The 20,803-nt window shown below is 45.1% G+C and overlaps 1 long non-coding RNA gene across 5 annotated transcripts; it reads right to left on the bottom strand.

Annotated features, from left to right (window-relative positions):
• Positions 1–2,389: 2,389 nt before the first annotated feature.
• LOC109458582 (uncharacterized) lies at positions 2,390–19,742 on the bottom strand. Of its 5 annotated transcripts, none has more exons than XR_016018692.1 (5): positions 19,357–19,742; positions 11,420–15,407; positions 8,762–8,982; positions 7,900–8,149; positions 4,706–6,742 (listed from the first exon to the last, which is right to left on the bottom strand). It is a non-coding gene; the product is annotated as an uncharacterized LOC109458582 (long non-coding RNA). The 5 variants fall into 5 exon arrangements; XR_016018693.1 differs by having other exon boundaries at positions 7,900–8,982; positions 11,420–11,547; positions 15,145–15,407; XR_016018691.1 differs by lacking the exon at positions 4,706–6,742 and adding an exon at positions 2,390–4,692 and having other exon boundaries at positions 7,900–8,982.
• Positions 19,743–20,803: the final 1,061 nt, after the last annotated feature.

Below are 20,803 nucleotides of genomic sequence, written 5' to 3'. Positions count from 1 at the left end.
GGGGGGTGGGGATGTACGCATTGTCTAGGAGTAGGGTGGGGGCGTGGGCTAGGGCTGGGGCTGAGGTGGAGTGGAAAGAGCTGGGTACTGAGAATTGGGGGTGGGTGAAGAAACCGAGAGCGACGAGTGTGGCAGGCCAGGAATGTGGGGAGAGCTGGCATTGAATGGGGTGGGGGTGAGGGGCTGGAGCAGGTGGAGAGGCCGTTAGGTGCGCTAGAAAGGAGTGCGCTATGCTCGGAGTACTGGCAGGTGGTAGGGTTGAGGTGGCACAGGTGGTGCCGCCAGCGCAGATTGGGTTCCTTCTTCTGCCAAGGGCCAGAGATCCTAAGCCACCAGTACTCAGTGGGACCACTGACCCTGTGCCCCAACCCTAGAAGCCGACGACTGTCCAGAGGCCGAACACCGGTCACACTTGGGAGAGGACAGGAGGTCCCAAGAGGAAGTTGTGTGTGATCATATTGTTGGGGTCTGAAGGGCCGTGACCCTGGACATCCAAGGCTCTAGAGCCCAGGGTGCCCTCCGCCCCGCCCCCAGCATCCGCTTGTTCTCAGTTCTTTGTCTCTGTCTTGAGCTTCTAGCTCTCTCTCGCTGTGGCTGCAGCTTCCAGGACCGGCGTGACCCTCAACACCCTTTCCAAGAGTCCACAGCTCCTCAGCTGGTACCAAGGACCCCTCCAACCCGCGGGCTGGCTTTTGTTCCTTGGGAGTGTATGGGGTTTTTGTGACTGGCCGCGCCGTGTGGACTGTCCGGCGATCAGAAAGAACGAGGGTGGCGTCTGGGGGGCGGGGCTGCGGCATAACAAAGGGCTCACAAATGCGTGGGATGCCTCCCACAACTGAGTATTTAAAAATCACACCCCAGGCGCTCCCCGGATCTGGGCTCTGTTCATCTATTGTCCTGTATGGGCATGGATCCCAAGCGTGATCATCACTTGCCCCACCGCTAACATTCGCATTTTACATCAGGCTCCCGACCCCGCGGCGGCCACGAGGGCCCCAACCTTTGGGCAGCTGATGGGGGTGAGGGACACGCCTAAAAACTGCCGCACTGCGAAGGAGAGGCCCCGCGAGACCCCTTGCGCAGACAGAGCGCGTGCGCAGACTCGGAGCACCGACACTCCTTAAAACTCAGTTACTAGGTAGTCGAAGAAGGATTTGATCTCTTAGTTACTGTGTGTGTGTGTGTGTGTGTGTGTGTGAGAGAGAGAGAGAGAGAGAGAGAGAGAGAGAGAGAGAGGCATTAAGAGACAGAGAGACACTGAACCTGCGTGCACTCGAGGGAGGGCTAAAACGTTCACTACAGACCTGGAACCTGGTCCCTGCAATTCCACGGGTGAAGCGCCCCTCCCCCTCCCGACGGGTCGTCTGAGAGGTGACGTGACCCCTTTTGATCCTCTGGCGAGAGCAGCCGAATGACCCGGGTTCCCGTGGCGGAACGGAGCCGGCAGCTGTTGAGTGAGACCCTCCCAGAACTATCAGCAAGCTGTCACGGTCTCTCTTCCCTGCTGGAGGGTGGAAGGGGGTGGGGTGGGGGCTTTCAACTCCATTCCAGTGCACAAAGAGAAACCGAGAACAAAAAGCCTAGCCGTCTTCATTGCGCCCAGATGGAAGGTCTCGGGGCAGAGTTCCCCAGACGCAGTAGCGGGTGTAGGGACTAGTGTGAGGTCCAGCGACAAGCGGAGGAGCGGAAAGTCCGGCCATATGCCCCACTAGTGGGTTTCCAAGGACCTGGGGCCTGACCCCGAGTTTCTAATCCATCTTATGAAGATGCCGAAACGGAGAGGGCTAACAACTTCCAAGGTCACACAGCAAATTAAAGACAGGGCTCAGGCTGGAATCGGTCTTTCCCGCGCCCCAGCCCTCGGGGAAGGTGACCACGTCCAGGCCGAAAGGGTTGTGGCTGGTGTCAGCGCCCGGTCCTGGGGTTAGGGCTCCGGTGGGACCGAGCTAGGCGGGATGTAAGCGAGAGCTTCACCTGCTCGGCTAACGGTTATCGCCGGCCTGCCCGCGCCAAGGGGGCAGCGACCGGCTTAATGCCGAGTAATTGGAGCCCCTCACCACCTCCCTCACCTAACGGGTTATTTTCTCAAATTGTTTGAGTCAGATCTCTGCGGAGAGCCCGGGTGAGAACGCGTGTTCAAGATTATGTGGATAAGGGGACCCCTTTCCTTTCGGGTTTCTTTCAGGGGAAGGAGGTCGGGATAGGGTGAGGCTGGAACTCGTCCTCCTGAGGGCTCGGACGCCCGTCGGGACTCGGCACTTTGGGGTCAAGATCTGCTTTCCTTTCCTGTTCTGCCCGTACTGCCCCTCCCCCCTCCCACCTCCGATCCCGCATGCTCGTTAGCAGCTCTCCTCCCCTTCCCCAATTTGCAATTACGATGCTGCACACTTTTATTTTCACAAGGAGCTGTTTTTCTGTCGTAAAGCTGGATGCTGATGACAGCTAAGTCTTTCCCTGAAGTCTTTCAGCTCATCTGCTAACCCTCATCCTTATTCTGTGTGGCCTCGGAGAAGACACCGGTAGGGTCTTTCAAAGCAAAAACAAACAAACAAACAAAAAAACAAACAACAACAACAAAAAAAATCATCGTCACCTGAGTCCTCCAGCATTTCTTTTTGTCTGTTATACACAATTCCTCTCCATTTAAGTCATTGTACATCAGACACGAAAGCGTCAGAACAATATATTTCATCGCTTACTTTTAGTTTTAATGATGCACTAACATTTCTAAATTTTCCCTTCTTAAGACAGTTGAGAAATAACTCAGTGTAAAATAAAATCCAACGTTTGTTTTATGCATAACTGGTGGTGTGGCTGAGGTAAGATTGAGCTATTGAAATTATATTTGCTCTCACAATTTTCAGAGTATATTCAACGGCAGATTCTCAAGCGATTTTGCATTTATCACACAAAGTCATTGTTTTAATTAATTGAAGAAGTTTGCTAGAAAGGAGGCAATACATAGCTGATTTGGTAGTAAAAATTTAAAGCATTGTTTTAAAGCGAGGTATATTTTTTACACCCTTATTGAAATTACAAGACATCTAGCTTTCGGATTTTCCCACTGCATTCACCAGTAAATACACAGCTCACTGATGGGGTAGCCTGACCGCCATCTCTGCTGCGGAGATACACGCGGTTTCCTAGGCAACCGACACTTAGCCAATGAATGAAGAGGAATTGAAAGAAAGCGACTGCAAATCCAGCGTTATTTCCCTTTTTACTCTTCTCTATGCGCTCCAGCTAGAAATATTGGAAAGCTAACAATCCTAACGTTTATATAAAGGAGTCAAATGCCCAGAGGATTGGGGCTAGGAACGTCTCAGCCCCCTAATGTAACCGTGGGGAGGGGATGGCGGAGGGGGGTTCTATTTTCTCATTCCCCTGTTCACAGCTCACTGTCCTCCCCCTTTCCTCCCTGGCTTTCCTTCCCCCAGATGAGAAGCCAGCTGCTCCTGGCAGAGTTAGACGCCCCTGTGCTCTTTAATCAAAGGGTTGGAGGGCGGGAACCTCAGAGCCCTAGTTCTTCCGCAGTAGTTTGGCTGGTGGGGATCAGCTGGCCCAGGTAACAAAAGACTGGAATGAGCAGAGAAAATTCCGAAGCTAGGAAAGCAGGGCAATACGGTAACATCTACTTTTGTTCCTCAGTCAGGCTGGCTGTTTTCCCATTGCCGGCGTTCGAATTGGGGTTTAAATGGCCTGAGTCCAGACTGAGAGTGCTGAGCTTTCACGGAAGGGATTTGCCTTCTTTGTCACACAAATCGGCAGAGGGAGTAGAGCCTGGCTTTCCAGCACACCATTTCCATTTTATAAGCACTCTCCCCTGCCCCACACTATCAGTGATTTGTAAGATTCCTAGGCTGGGGGAGGGCTCACTCTCTGAATCCTAGGTAAATGGCATTTCGTGATACAGGTCCAGATTGTGTAGAAAACAGAAATGGAAGTGTACAAGGTACTCTTAAACAAAACATTATAAAATACTACAATTGACAGGGTGCCCTTGCAAGATGCAGTCCATGAAATCAACAAGCTGTTAAATAAATCCATTATGAAATGAACCAGTACACACAGGAAGATATGATGGGGGGGCCATTTTAAGTTTCAGCAGCAGATTGCTAGTGTTAATGCGATTCTAAGAAACTGTTAGAAACTGTTCCACATTAGAAACTGTTTCACCAACAACTGCTGCTTGTAAAGATCTAGGCAGCTCACCATTTCTCTTTTAAATCTGCCCTAGACTTAGATTCGCATGCCATTTAAATAGAATTAAATCATGCATAGTCAGGTAGATAGATACACACAGAAACATATAGTAGCACCTTTTTCCTCTTGGATTTAGCTGCCTGGTGGGCATTAACTATGTCTTCACTGCAGAAACGGGTCAGCTTCTGAAAAGGAACTCTTGACATGGCCAGCCTACTTTTGAATGGCCACCATATATTCAAGCACTTTCAAGAAAAGAATGCATTAAGAGACCTTCTGGGATAACTTACTACCTCTTTCAAAATAACCCCTAGAAAGGAAACATCAAAAGATTTAGTTTCTCACTTATACCCCAAATAATTGAAAGTCGAGTCTCAAACAGATATTTGCACACCCATGTTCAAAGCAGCATTACTCACAATAGTCAAAAGGTGGAAGCAATCTCAATGTATATCAACCGATGAGTGATGAAACAAAGTGTGGTATATCCTGTTAAAGAACAAAATTCAACCATGTAAATTTGAAGATCTAGTTGGCTTTATTAAGCAATTCATGAATCAGGCAGCATCCGACCTAACAACTAGAAGGGCACTCTAAGGAGTTGTACAAAATGGAAGTTTTTTTAATGGGAAGAAAGGTGAGACAAGGGAGCTATTAACAAAAGCAAAGAAAGGGTTATATTGAGACCAGTATACCTTCTTTTGGGGAGAAGGGAATGGCAAAAGTTTTTATCATGCAGATTGCCATTTGTTTCTAAGGGGGGATGGAGAGGGCCCACATGATAGAACAGACTACTTCATTGGGGTTGACCAGAAAATTCCAGCCAGGTTGATTAAGATTATGATTCTGGAAGAGGTTGAACAGCGGTTGTAACCACAGAACCAGGTCAAAATGGTCCTATCCTGTTTATTGAGATGCTGAGTTGCTTTTCAGAGGCAACAGACCAAAACAGCAAGTCATACAGCCGAAGCATGTGCACAGGAGAGAATTTGATATAACCAGAACTTGAACACCAGAACCCTTTCAGAAGCAGAAGGTCCATTGTCCAGGAAGATCTGGTGTTGATGTCTCTTACCTTAAGTGGCCAACCTCCAAGTTCCTCCAATTAAAACTTGCCTGGCCAGAGCTTCCACACACCTGTTCCCCCAAACCCTTAAAAACCTGTCCCAAACCCTGAACTACTGGAGAGTTCAGGCTTTTGAGCATTAACTTCCCGTTCTCCTGGGTGGTGTCATTCATAATAAAATAGTCAATCTTCCTCCACTGCAATTCTGTGTTTAGTATTTGGCTCTGCTAGAGTCGGTTGGACAAACTCTTTCTGTTCTGTAACAATTAGGTCAGGTATTAAATCTAGGTTTGGTATCATGGGCTTAGCACAAGTGATTGTTTTGGGCCTGTGGTTTTCTCTTTAAGAATTCATACAATGGAATGTTATTCAGCCTTAAAAGGCTGCTACAACATGGATGAACTCAAAGATATTATGAGTGAAATAAGCTAGTTACGAAAAGACAAATACTGTGATTTCATGTATATGAAGTACAAGAGTAGTCAAATTCATAAAGACAAAGAATGATGGTTACCAGGGGCTAGGCGGAAGGGGAGGGTGAGTTAGTGCTTAATGGTACAGAGTTTCAGCTTTGCAAGAGGAAAAGAGTTCTGGAGGTGGAAGGTGGTGATGGCTATACAACAACGTGAATGTATTTAAGGCCACTGAACAGAATGCTTAAGATGAAATTTTTTTGTATGTGAATTTTACCACAACTGAAAATAAAATTTGTTTAAAAAAGATTAGTTTCTCAGTATCTTCTAAATAATGAGTGGCATTTTTTGTCTTGGTGCTAATATAGTGCTTCAAGTTTCTCAAAAATATGTAATGAAACTGAAAGAGGATTCATGCTCTTGGTGCCCAGCAGAGCCAAACACTGAACACCGAGAATTGTAGTAGAGAAGTTACTGTTGCTTTATTACAGGGCACCAAGCAAGGAGAACGGAAGCTATTGCTTAAAAACAAGAATTCCTGAATGGCTTGCAATCAGGGAGTTTTAAAGGCAAAAAATCATGATTAATCATAAGGAAGGGGTTCAGGGTCATGGGCTGTGTTGACTTGTCAATTCTTGTGCAAGCTTCAGTAATTTTCTTCATCTGATTTATTTAGCTCTTGGTGGCATCCTGTCAAGAGTCTCTGTGGTTGTGGCCAGGTGGTCTTTCCTGCTTACAGAATTCTGCAGGACATCTTGAGATTGTGAGTCAGTGATACTATCTTAAGAGCAGGAAACAACAATAACAACAACAAAATAGAGCTATAGGGGCGGCCGGATAGCTCGGTTGGTTAGAGCGTGAGCTCTTAACAATAAGGTTGCCAGTTCGATTCCCATATGGGCCAGTGAGCTGCTCCCTCCACAACTAGATTGAAGACAATGAGCTGCCAATGAGCTGTTGGTGGGGCAGCTGGATGGCTTAGTTGGTTAGAGCGCGAGCTTTCAACAACAAGGCTGCCGGTTCAATTTCCGCATGGGATGGTGGGCTGCGTCCCCTGCAACTAAGATTGAAAACAGCGACTGGACTTGGATCTGAGCTGTGCCCTCCACAAACTAGTTTGAAGGACAATGACTGATGGGTTCTGGAAAAACACACTGTTCCCCAATATTCCCCAATTAAAAAAACAATAGACTATACATCTTGTGGTTAACAGGCTACATTCTTCTATTATCTTACGCAAAGTATACCATTCTAATCTTCCCTGAAATTTGCTTTACAGGTAGGCCTCTGGGCTCTAGGACATGACCATGTTCCAGTGCAGCTATGTCTAGTAAAAAAGCTAATTTAGTAACTAACTAAAAGCTAAATTCTAGTATACCTAGTCTTTTATGATTTGCTGTTGGTTTCACGATAGATAGATAGATAGATAGATAGATAGATAGATAGATAGATACTTTTAAAAGCCAATATCCATATTATCATTTATTGCTCTGTCTTATGGCCAGTTGACCACTGAAAGTGATGTCAGGGACATCTAAACTACTAATTAGGTCATGACACTTCCTTGCTTCCATTAACTCCCTATACCTCAAGGTCCGAATTCTTAGCAGAGAATCCAGGCCCTTCAAATCTAGATGTGATCTACTTTTCCAGTATTACCTGCCATCCTTCTGCCTAGGCACAGTGCATTCCAGGAGACATGGACCTGCCCACTGATTTCCTTTTTAGAACACGCTCTCTGAGCCTCTGAGCTTCTGGTCATACTGTTCTATCAACCGAAATGACCATCTCCCCTTTTTCATCTGGTGACATTTCATTCATTCTTCATGATGCACCTTAACTATCTGTGATATGTCCCCCTGGTTGCCAGAAATAATGAACTGCCAATGCTCTGTTCTCCCAAGGGTTTCTTCATATAGGTACTATGGGTTTTACATTTATTACATTAAAGCAATGGTCACCAAGCTTTTTCATTGCACACCGTTACCAGTTAAAAAAAAGGTTGAGCACACATTCCCAATGTGTGTATATTTATTTATTCATAAGCCATTTGTATTTATTTTTATAACCTAGTATCTCAAGGCACAATGTACATGTACTTAGAATGAGGTGTAGCATATCAGCTGTTAGTCAATATTTCAAATACACTTTTCTATAGGTTTTAATTTTATCTTGGCCAACATCTTGTCAGACTTGAGTTTTTCCTGGTTTTCTTACCTGGCAATGGGCTTGACTAAGAGCTTTTATAAGGAGCAGAGTGTCAGTTCTTCCATTTCCTTATTTTTTTATGTGTTTGCATCACTGATATCATCTTCACTTTGCAATTTCTTTGCTGTAGTTTCTTAAGCTACTTGCCCAGTTGTGAGGATCAGTGGAGCAAAATCTGGATAACATGGTCAGTTCCTCGTTTGTGGAGTTTCTTTTCCAGGGAGTGATTCATGAATCACAGCCTCAAGACATAAGCATCCTATGAAGACACCAGCATCATTTGGAACATTAACATTTTAAAGCATAATTTATTTTTATAGGAAAGAAGTATAAACAGTTTTTATAATTTCTTTCCACACTGCAAGGGCTGCTCTTGCTGCCCCACATTGAGACCTCTGGATTAGATTAGAGTTAGTGCCATAGATGCCTCTGTTTGCTTCTCTTTGACCCCTTGATGACAGGGACCATATCTTATTAGCCTTTATATCTCCCACATTGCCTGAAACTAAGTATAAACAAATAATAAATATTCTTTGATAAACTAAAGTGCTCAAATATATGGAAATCAGAAAAAACAAACAAACAAACAAACAAACAAACAAACAAAAAGACCCAGTTATTTCTAACCCAAATGGGAATAGGTTGTTCTTCAGGTAAGCACTAGAAAACCATCCTTTTTCTTTATAATTACTGCCTGGCCTGGCCAGGCCACATTTCATCCTTCACAGACACTGCTGTCCCAGCTGGATGTTGGATACTGCGGGTCCCAGAAGGTACTCCCTCCTCTGGAGTTATCTTTCAATTTGCTGTCGGAAGCTACTCAGCCCTTTTCTCACATTTACACTCCCTTGTCCATAGTGGTAATGCATACCTGAGACTCCTGGTTAAGACTACGTAATGGGGCAGAAGGGAAGGAGAGATTCCTTGGGAATCACCATGGAGTTACTGTGTCCTCCTTGGCATCTAAAGCAGGGGAGTTCATCAGGCAGCTGTTTTCTGAGCAAGCATGTTTGCAGATGACAGAACAAAGTGGGATTTCCCTCTCCCGAAGGAGGAGAGGCAACAGAAATGTAAATCCCATCTTTCATGAACCTGAAGGAAAGATGAAACAGTCAGTACCAATTTTCTGGACTCCCTTTGTAAAGAAAGATTCTTTTGGGAAATGTAGAAAAAAGATTAAGTCATGTAAAAAGTTAGGAAAAGTCACAGTTGTCCCATACTTTTTTGGAAATAATATTCAATGCTAGAAGATGATAGAACATTCCTATAAAATTTTCCAGGAAAATGTGCCCCCGTATTTATACATCCAGTTACATTGCCTTTTAATTTTAAAGGTAACAAATAAATATTTTTGAACATAAAAGAACTAAGGAAATGTACTTTCTGTGAGTAACTTTTTTGGGGAAAAAAAAAAAAAAAAGGATCCCAGAGAATATAGAAATAGATTTTTAGAAAGGTTGGCTGTTTGATAGCATGTGACCTAAGGGATAATGCTGCCTCTGAATATAGCCTAGAAACAAATACAGAAGTCCTTCAGATGGGGAAAGTTCTGCTCCTTCAGTGAAGGGCATTAAAAATGCTATTCCAGGATGCTGGTGGTGACCTTGGCAAAGGACATTAGACTGCCAGGTCTTCATCAAGTCTCCTACAAATTGAAATTATTACTGCCTTACAGGGAATTGGTTGTTTGCCAATTTATTCTGGAAGCTACTTCTGTCACAAAGAGTAGAAGATATCAAGTGATGGAATAACAGACTGCACAGATGTTTAAAAGTATCACATAAAAATATTAACAAATTATAAGACTTTTAGACTGAAGATCAAGGCAACAAAGTCATCTTTTAAAGATCTCACTATGCAAAATAAGAGTTTGTCTGAGGAGGTGAGTGGGCTTAGAGACACGGTCAGAGGGTTTGAAGAACGGAATCAGATTGCAATAGAAAATCTGCTTCTTACTTTGACAACTCAGGATGAATGCTATGTAGAGGAACATGCCAAAACTCTGGAAATATCACATATTTTTATAAGGAATTTTGTGAAAATTTTCAGAGGCAAAAATATGCTGTAATGAAGCTAAACTAGTAAAGAAAAGATGAAGTCTAGTTTCCACCAAGCTTAAGAAGAAAATGACCCAATTTAAGAGGAGCAGTTTTTGTGGGAAAATGACTGGAGAAAGAAATACTCTGAGCTCAGTGAGCTAACAAAATTATACGGGAACTCTTAGAAAGATACCAGGAGCCTTGTGGGCAAAGAGAAGGAAATTGTAGTTTGAAATCATTGCACTTTGTAGTCGCAGCAGAGGCAGATCGCTGGAGTGAGATTTTACTAAAGATTTTGGAGAAGGAGGAAGATGAAGTGCTCATAGACAAATCTTTGCTAAATCCTCGGTTTCCAACATACACTGACTGATGAGGTGACATTTAAGCATAACATTTGTCCAAAATCCTGCTGGAAAACAAAAGAAAAAATCTTGCAGCAGAATGTAGGGATCCTTCATGACTTCTTATCTCGAGAAATACATGGTTCTGAAAAAGAAGCTGATTCATGCCTGGTATAAATAGGAAAAGAAACAGCAGAAGCTACCAGCTGCAGAGGAAGTGAAAACTTACAAGCAGAATGAAGAGACGTTGATGAATTATGGCCAACAGAGAGATCTTACAAAACCCCAGATTGTTCTTTTGGTGAGAAATCTCATGACAGCTGGCCCACGGTTCTCACTTAAGTGGAAGGTGAACTACGCCAGCCTGGACAGAAATGAATGCAGCTTAACCAGTGACTTGCAGATAGAAATCCTCTTCACCATGCTCCTCTCCTGTACCCACTAATTGGAGGCACACAAGCTCTGCCCTGTATCCACGTGGATGATGTACTCACAGCTCTGAAGTTTTCTTCTCTTATGAAAGAGATACATCCCAAATAATCTGTGAATGGGCCCAAGTCTGATTGAGCATGTTGAGCCACATTTTGCAGACTGTGAAGATGAAGCCATATGATCTGGGGCATCATATGAATTTTCTGGAACAAAATTTGCCTAGGACCTGGGCTCCAGGAGGCTTTATCAATAAACCCAAGTAACCTTTTCCCTTTAACAGTGATGAATATCAAAAGTAACGCTGTTGAGCCCGGCCCGGTGGCTCAGGCGGTTAGAGCTTCGTGCTCCTAACTCCGAAGGCTGCCGGTTCGATTCCCACATAGCCCGGTGGGCTCTCAACCACAAGGTTGCCGGTTCAATTCCTGGAGTCCCTCAAGGGATGGTGGGCTGCACCCCCTGCAACTAGCTATGGCAACTGGACCTGGAGCTGGGCCGCACCCTCCACAACTAAGACTGAAAGGACAACAACTTGAAGCTGAACGGCACCCTCCACAACTAAGATTGAAAGGACAACAACTTGACTTGGAAAAAAGTCCTGGAAGTACACATTGTTCCCCAATAAAGTCCTGTTCCCCTTCCCCAATAATAAAAAAAAAAAAAGTAATGCTGTTGTGGAAGAACCTGGACTTCCAATAGGAGGATGCGGCACCTGCTCACCATGGGTGGCTCTGGGCCTTTGCATCTTCTTTCACGTCGCACTCCTGCTGGGCTTCTCCTCCAGACTTAGAGAACATTGCATACTTGAAGCAGGCTTTCACACAGAGTAAGGGACCTGTCTTCTGGCCCTGAAAAGAATCCACCCTTCAGAATCTGAGGCTTTCAAGTTGTCTGCTTCTGACCTGAGATGACCACTTCCCCCTCGTCCCATCCCAGGGCCAGGAGCTATTTGTCTTCACCTTTTGCAAGTTTCAGGAATGTCTTTAGGCTCCATAGCTGATCCTTCTCTCATGGCTTGTCACAGGACAACTCACAGACCTCCCCAGACCTTCATGGTGACAATGAATGGACTGTTGAAAACATCCCTTATATTTCAAATCCAGCTACTTTTTGCTGAATTTTTTATTTGCTTGAGCTGACCTGAAATTGTGCATTTTGAGCCACATTTTGCAGACTGTGAAAATGAAGCCACCTACAGTATTACCTGATTGTTTTATTTTGGTTTCTGTAATTCAAGTAATTAGCAAATTATTTTAAATATTATGAAAATATTTTGAAAACTAAATATCTTTAATTAATATATTTTTTTAATTCAAAAATATTGTTAAGCTACTCTAATATGGAGAAAAAAGACAACCTTATTGTAATTTGAAGTGTAGTGAGGAGGTCTCCATCTATACATCATACTAATTTCCTCACTCAGGAATCGAATGACGTGGAATGCCACCACTGTGACTGGTTCCTTTGTTCTAGTTGTTGCCTTTATCCTAGAAACTGACTGAAATCATATGTGTCCTGAGAGGGGCAACACTGCCATTTGAAGGGTGCATGGAGTTGCCAGGGAGAATGGGTTATGCCCCATGGGAAGTGAATATGAGAAAACAGGGCTTGCTTCACAATGCTTCTCAAAACCACTTTGGTTCTACGTGTAGGACCAAATATGATACACTGGCACTATCCCCAGGTGGGCAAAGTAAAAGTTGTGGTAGGCCTTCTAAGGAGAATGGGATGGCTCTGGCCTCCTCTTCCAGGTAAACTAGGATCCTGTGTGAGGGCCTCGGCCTACAGCCTGGCGCACTCAGCTTCATCGTTTAAAGTGACAATTAGAGGCCACTGAATTCATCCACCAGATATTCACTGTCTGTCAGGCACTGGTCTAGGCAGCAGAAAGACAGCAGCCTAAATCCATGCCCTCCTGCAGCTAACGCTTCAGTTAAAATCGTCAAGTTAGGAAAGTCTGCAGGTTTTGGCCTTTTTGCTGTTGTTGTTTCTTCCTTGTTTCCTTTCTCCATCATTGGTTTTTTTCCTCCTGTTTTTATTCTTTTCTGTGCTTTCCTTCTTTCTTCTGCTAAATAGAATGTGGTGAAACAGAGTAATTAAAGGTTACAAAAGACTTAGGTGATACTGTAATAAAAAGTGTCTGGGATGTCTTATTAGACAAGGTGCAATCAAGGTTATCTGAATCACGCAGATGCTTTCAGTAATGACACTGCTCTGTTCCCCAGTCTGGCTCCCCTTCCTCCCTTTTCTATTTCTTTTTCTCTATTACCTGTGTCATGCAGGGTGTCATGTGGGGTCTCAGCTCCCACTCCCCACATAAGAACGCAGGATATGGTGAGGCCAAAAAGGAACTCCCACGGAGCCATAGGTAGGGGAGTCATACCACTATATTCTCGCTGGCGGCTGGGTTGGAGACACAGGAAGCAAACATCCACCAGCACTCCAACAAGGGGTCTTCCTGCACCAGTCTAGCTGGAGGCTGGGTGAGACGCACACAGGAAGTAGGATCCACGGGATCCGCAATCCACCGTCCACTTTTCTGCTTGCCAACCAACCAACCAACGCAGCCACGGCAGTTATATTAGTGGCTAATGGCTAACCGGTTAAGAGCTATGGCCACCCAGCCACAGCAGATGGCCATCTGATTACAGTTGATGGCCATCTACTACCCGAGCCAGCAGCTTTCCACACGAGGCCGAGAGCCTGGAAACTGCTCTCTGGGACTCTGTCCCCACAACCTGCTGTAGGAAAATAAGTGATTCTGAGATTTCATTGAAAATACACACACACACACACACACACACACACACACAAAGAAACAAACCTTCAGCCTAAAAATTGGTGTCTTTAGTCATTAGAGGATCACCACTAAGGTGACCTCTAAATCAAAAGCCAAATCATGTTGGAAGACCCAAATTGAACAGCAATTCCCACCAGTAACCAAAAAATTACTCCTTCTTCCCATAGTGATAGCCAGGCAAGAGTGAAGTTTCAATGCCTAAAGGACTCCACCCTCTGGGCTCTTCCACAGGTAATACCACACAGAAAGACCACGGTTTCCCCAACATCCTTATCCACTGTCAGGTTAGCCAGGGAAGGTTTGGAAGGTAGGCGACTATGTTTACAATGACAGTTTGGTTTCAAAATACAAGAGACGCTCAATTTACTAGGAAGAAGAGTTGCCCACATACATTAGCTTCCTCAGCCTTTCAATGACTAGTTATGGGACATGGGACAGGCCACTCAATCTGTCCCTGCGGCAACAGGCTTCATCTGTAGATGGGAATAATAAGAATAATGACATGCCTTCTTAAGATGACATAATGTTGCCATGTGCTTTGAACTCTTCTAAGGTTGGCACCAAAGGATTATTATAGCAGGGTATTATTATAGTAGTGGTGGTAATGCGTCATAGTTGGAGTAATATAACCTGTGTAGTTGCACCCTGGAACTTAACTTTCTTATGATTCTGTATTCTTTCATACCCTTAGTACATAGATTAGATTAAAAACATTGTTCACTAAGTGTCATTGAACTTTTCTTTTCTTTTCCATAGTTGGCAGTCTTTAGTTACTAAGTGACTACTGTTGCAGTGTGTGTGTGTGTGTGTGTGTGTGTGTGTGTGACTTGTGACTGGCACACAGCAGTCACTCAATAATTGTTTGTAGGATAAACATATGCATGAATAAGCAAAGCTGTGCTTGGGAACTCACCTTCTGAAGAGTGGCCTTCTGTACAAGCCAGGTGCCATGATTATGATTGCTGCATTTTATGAACTGAGATTAGCTATAAAGAAAACCTTTTTGGTGGAGACATGTTAAAGATTGGGGTGAATACTGAAAGGGCCAGACATATTTAGATATGGTCCTGAGCAAAGGTAATGCACAGACTAGCTGCCTTTAAAGACCTCCTGCTCTCTGATTTAATATACAAATATATGTATATACATACATAGATTCTTAAACTATGAAAGGATAGATTCAGAAAGTGTTCAGACCATAGGTGTACAGCTCGATAAATGTCCTAGTGAACACCAGCAGCCTTCCAGGAGCCCCTGGGTGCCTCCCACCCCCACCCCAAAGAGTAACCTCTGCCCTGACCTCTAGCACCAGGGGTGTAGTATCCTGCCCTAGTGGGACATTATAGAAATGGAATTAACAGTTTGTACTCTTTTGTGTCTTGCTCCTTTTTGAGAGATTCATTCATCTGCTTGCACATTCACACACACACACACACACACACACACACACACACACACACACTCTCACACACATCCCCCGCATTCCCGGTTCCTTACGATGCCACGATACCACTGACACCATGCTGCCTCCTTGGTACTGTGATGAGGAGCTGTGCTGATTTATGTGAGTGTGTGCCTCGTCCCCGATACCGGGTGCCTGTGTGGAGCCGGGGGAGTGGACAGCCTGCGGGGGGGCGGTGCTCACCGTGTTCAAGGGCATCTTTGTGTCTCCCCAACACTCAGCGCAGGGCCAGGAGCAGATGGCTTCAGTAAATGTTTGCTGAGTGAACCCGATGAATGGGCATTTTGTCACTGGATCTTTTCATTTGTTCCTTGGCTTGTTCCCTGACTCTCCTTGAAATACAGCTGCTTTCATGGGCTGAGTCTTTATTGGGCAGTTGTGCTTGTTTTCAGTGCCAGGAAGAAAAAACAAGTGCAGAAATGGACCCTCCAAGGCAGCCATATTCTCTGCAAAAAAAAAAAAGACCTCCTTTGTGCCAAGAATAGAACCGTCTACACACTAGATGGGGGTTCAGAGTCCATCGGGACTCAAAGGGCCTGTGTAGAGACTCAGAATGACTGGCTGGCAGACAGGTCATTGACTCAGGCAATGTCCCAGCACCAGTGGGGGGAGGGGCTTTGACATTCTGGGGAAAAAAAGCCACACTGCGGAATGGCCAGCCCACCACCCCCTCCTACCTGCAGGACCTCTGCAGAGGAATCTGTTTCTGTATCACATGGTCCCTTTTAGCAAGAGGGTGTGCGTGTGTGTGTGTGTGTGTGTGTGTGTGTGTGTGTGTGTGTGGAGAGAGAGAGAGAGAGAGAGAGAGTCTTTTGTTCTGCTATCCTCCATGATTGCTTTTCTGGCCGGAAGATTTTAATAAAACATCAGAAGATTCACCCATGAGACAGGATGGTCTTTCACTTGTCACTGATGTGAACCTAGGGATGTAAGTCCTGTCTTCCATGTGATAGCTGTTGTTTCTTTGTTCCTCAGTGAATCTCACTGTGCCACACCGACACTGCATTCCCTCCAGAGCCTTAAGTAACTCCCCAACACACTCACGGGTACGACACATACAACCACCTATCTCCTCACCCAAATAAGGGGACACACCACCCATGAAAAACATTCTCACCCATGGGTGTTTGCTTATCTAAAAAGCACTGAGTCACAAAATAAAATCACGCTGAGACTGACATTTAATTGAAATATTAAAAGTTGGGATTGTGTGGGGAATTCTGAGGTATCAGATAAGAAACCCAGAGCAAGAGGACAGAATACAAGTCCCACTGGCTTTGGTGGCACTGCCCCAGAGCATCTGTCCATCTTCATTCAGGGCCCACCATGGAGGAACCGCCCTCAGGAGCTGACATGGGGAGATGGCATGGTGCAGCTCCATCTTGCGCCTGTGGGCAAGTCTTCCTCCCTTGTCTGGAAGCCTGTATGCTCCCTTCAATTCAGGCTACTTGGCCTGGCATTCCATTCCCCCTCCTTCCTTGGCTTCCTCACGGCCAGCTGCAGGGGAGAGGAGGCTCTGGCTGGGTGCAGGATCCAAGGCCCAGCTTTACCCTGCAGCAACCAAGTACCTCTGGGCTCCTCATCTCTTCTCTGAGAGTTCATTTCCTTGTTTGAAAATGTGAGTCATGATACCCACAGGCTTTGCTCACATTTTTCTTCCCCTTGCCCCAGCACACCCTCTTCTCTTCTTTCAGCCTAACTGATTGGCAACCCCCACGACCACCCCACTCGGCCTGGCTACCTGTCTAGCCTAACTCAGTCTTCTTCAAACCCTTGACCTGTACTCTTGGTGCCTCCACCCCTCATTGACCGTCTCTGTGCCCTGCCCTCCATTGTTAGTTATTGTCTTGTCTCTGCAACAGGCTGTCTATGCCTGGAAATCAAGGTTAGATACTCTATTGCTCAGAGCTCGGTGTATCACAAAAGCTGCTGAAAGAAGCAGGGATCAATAAGGTGAGGATAAGCTGCCACTTTCTGTGGTTGCCAACTGCTCTCTTGTTGGAAACCCCTTTCCTGCTTCGCTCTCCTAAATCCTAGGCTCTTTGTCTGTGCCTTCCCTAAAATGAGTGGATATGCACCCAGGCTGTTCCTTTGGTCCCGCCCGACTGAGGAGGCACCTTTTTAGTCATCACTCCTGGTTCATCGAGAGCCAGAGGCCAGAGCCAGATCTGCACTCTGGGAGGGTAGAATCTGGGCTCCTGTGGAGTGCGGGGTGGAGTGAAGAAGGGGGCAGCCTCCTCTGTGGCCCTGGGTGGGGCCGCCCAGTCTAATGCAGAGGCTGAGCTGACTAACAAGACGTTCTCTGGGAAGGGCAGAGGTGTACTGAAGCTTAGTTAGTTAAGAAACTGTGTTGGCATTTTTAAAACAGTTATTGTTGATTTTGCCTGTGAGTAATAGTGACGCACAGTTCAACTTGTTTCCATTCATTTTAAGTTTTTTCCCCCCTCTGGAGCAATAAGATAGGATTATCTTATTTTCCTTTTGTGCCAGTGCCTGATGACATCAGAATTTGGGCAGAGGTTTTTCTTTTGTGTGCTAAGAAACGTTATGGGACAGCTGCTGCCAACAAAAATATTTTGTCTGCATTTGTGAAGAGTGAGTGGGGAAAGCTTGGATGAGGAGGCAGAGGGCAGGGGCAGGGGAGAGGTAGATGTGGTTGAGAAACTAGCCTCTTAGGAGATTCAAGGACTGATAGGGGAAGTTAAAAAATATATATGAATGGTTCTTATAGCACTAAAACAATCTAACATTCAAGAAGTCTTCCCTGGAAGCAGATTACTTGTATTAGGCAATCTTGGTATAAGAACATAATCCTCCTATTTCAAAAATGAGGTAAAAGGAGAAGCTGCTTTAAAAGAATCACTCAAATTGTTATGTTGAGAATAGATGGTAAGGGGATGAGGGCAGAGGCAGGGAGACAATTTAGAAGGTTAGCACACTGAGTCCAAAAAGAAGACCGTGGTGTAGGTGATGGAAGTGGTCAGAGTTTGGGTAGAACCAACAGGACTTGCTGATGAAGGTGATGTAAGGTGTGAAAGGATGAGAGGAGTTAAGGAGAACACCAAGGGTTTTGAACTGACTGCCTGGAAGAAGGCAGATATTCCTTTCTGAGATGGGGAAGATTGTGGGAAGGGCAGGCTTTCCTGGGGGAACGCTTGTTAAGTCACTAGTTTCCAGCACACATTCAGATGGTGATGCTGGGTGGGCAGCTGACTCTATAGAGTTGGAGCTCAGAAAGAGTTTGTCTCCAGAGACTCAAATTTGTGAGTCCTCATTGGTGTGCAGAAGGTACATAGACACAGGTTGCTGGAGACCACCTCGCAGGGAGAGCAGCTAGAGCAGTGGATGGACACTGGAGCATTTCAACAGGGGAGGCTGGGACTGAGAAGTAGCAGTGCAGCTTGAGAAGGTGGGAACAGTTCAGTGAAGGCAAAGGCAGCCTAACTGCAGTGAGTTAAAGAAAGAAAGGGAGAAGAGGAAGTGGAGACAGCCACAGGAAGCCTTAGGTTCATCAAACCTAAATATCCATTGATGGATAAATGGATAAAAAAATTGTGATAATATATATATAATGGAATATTACTCAGCCATAAAAAAGAATTAAATCTTGTCATTCGCAACAACACAGATGGACCTTGAGGGCACTACGCTAATTGAAATAACTCAGACAGAGAAAGACAAATACTACATGATGTCTCTTATATGTGGAATCTATAAAAACCAACAAAACAAAATAAAACAAACAAACAAAAACACAACCAAGCTCATAAATACAGACAACACATTGGTGGTTGCCAGATGCAGGAGGTAGGGAATGGGAGAAATGAGTAAAGGAGGTCAAAAGGTTAAAAAAATTCCATCTGCTCCTCACATTTTGCACCCAACCCCTTCCTCCCCTCCCCAGCAGGTAGGCAGTGACAGGTGACTATTTCTGGCTAATGGGCAGAAGATGTGATGTGTCATTCTGGGTTGGAGCACCAAAAGGCCAGATACAAGCCTGCAGCTCCCTCTTTTGCTGCTGTGACCCAAGGTGTCAGTCTGGGTCCTAAAGAACTACATGGGGCAGAGTCCTCACCTCACCTCCTACCTCTTTGCCTCCCATCCTAAGACAGAAGTACATCATGAGCTAAAGATAGAATTTATTGCATCAAGCAATTGCCATTTCAGGGTTAAAATGTTAGCATAGCATAACCTAGCCTATTACTAACCCAAACACTACATTACCAACCATGGCAAATAACAAAAATCAGAGCTGATTCTGGATTAAAGGCCCAAGGATCTCATGACAGACTACTGTGATGCTGTAAACTTCCTGGAGGCTCTCGTGACTTGCACTGTGAACATGCCAGGGCAGCTCCATCTTCAGATGTGGTGCATTATAAATCCAGGACTTACCTTTCTTCACCTGGAAGGGAGGTGACAGGTGTCCTTCCCACAGAGCAGTTTTCTTATCCATCATCTGAAAAATTCTGTAATTCTTGGTTTTTAATGACGTTCACACCAGACAAAGGCCCACAACCCAAACTGGTGGCAGGAAGAGGAGGGGGATGAATCAAAATATCCAAGACTCCCTTACCCTCTCTTCAAGCAGACAGCTGGTAGGCTGGCCTTTTTCACAGTCTGCTGCTGGGTACTTTTGCATTTGTGGGCTGTGGGCTATCTGGGAAACAGGGCCTCCTGTTTAATCGGAGTATTCTAAAATTGCAGAATCTAGAGAATAAAGACAGCAAGGCCCTCACCTCTCCCTTTATGAAAGGGAAAGCCAGGCCCTGCATCTAACCCATTTCCTTCCCACCTGCCACCTAGTGGTTCCCCGGAGAATGGCATTCTCGGCCTAGGGCTGGCGGAAGAAGGCTCGCGTTACCTTTGTGCATTCTTATCTGATCTTCGTAGGGTATTAGCTCTGGAAGGCGCCCTAGAGATAATCTAAGCCAATCTTCTCAATTTTCAGCTAAAGTAACAGAGACGTCGAAGAGAGGCAACGATCTAATTAGTGGTGGAGACAGGCCTAGAGCCTAAGGCCCAGAGGAGGCCTTTATTTATTCTTTTTTTTCCCCTTTTGACATAGTCAAACAGCATGACTTAAAGTGAACCATAGCCACTGAAAAAGGCCTTTAACTTGATTTGAAATATTTGCACAAGAAAAAAACAATCAAATCTCAGGCATCACTTGTAATTAGCAACTCTATAAAACTAAAAAGCAATTTGGATGGATACTTAACTTCATAAGTTATATGATGTCTAATCACTATGTTGTACACCTGAAACTAATATAGTATTGTATTTACCCTTATTTATTCTTTCAGCATTTACTCACTTACATACTCAACCACTCAATCAATATTTGTTTTACGGCTGTTATGCGCAGGGCCCGTGCTATGCATTGCACTGAACCTGGAAGACCCCTAGCTTCCCTTAAGGAGCTTCCTGAGAAAGAAGATGGGCACGCAAAAAGAAAGAAGATGGCCACTGCATAAAATGACTGCTCTGTAGCAGGCAAAAATGAAGTTGCAGCCAGCCTGCCTGAGGCTTCCCCCAGGGGTGACTTTGAGACTAACTTCCAGACCAGGGGTTTCTTTGGCAGGTAAGTCCAGGGCAGGCCCAGGCAGGGGCACCATGTGCAATGGGGCACAGGGTAAATGGAAGTGGGGGTTCCAGCCGACTCGTGGAGTTCAGTATCACGAGAGCGTAAAGTTGGAGGTGAGGGAATAGGCTAGCCAGGAAGTAGAGGGAAGCTGGGTGAGGGACCTCGTGCGCCTGCATAGGTGTTTAGGTGAAGCATCACTGAAGGATTTTTTATTAGAAGAAGTAACACGAGTAAACTTATTTGTTCAACAGATCT

This window comes from Rhinolophus sinicus, chromosome 14 (genome assembly GCF_057876585.1).
Source record: "Rhinolophus sinicus isolate RSI-liver-muscle chromosome 14, RSI-T2T, whole genome shotgun sequence".
In the NCBI taxonomy this organism is placed as follows: Eukaryota; Metazoa; Chordata; class Mammalia; order Chiroptera; family Rhinolophidae; genus Rhinolophus; species Rhinolophus sinicus.
The sequence above is the reverse complement of the archived record's forward strand: the minus strand, read 5'-3'. Positions and strand labels throughout refer to the sequence as shown.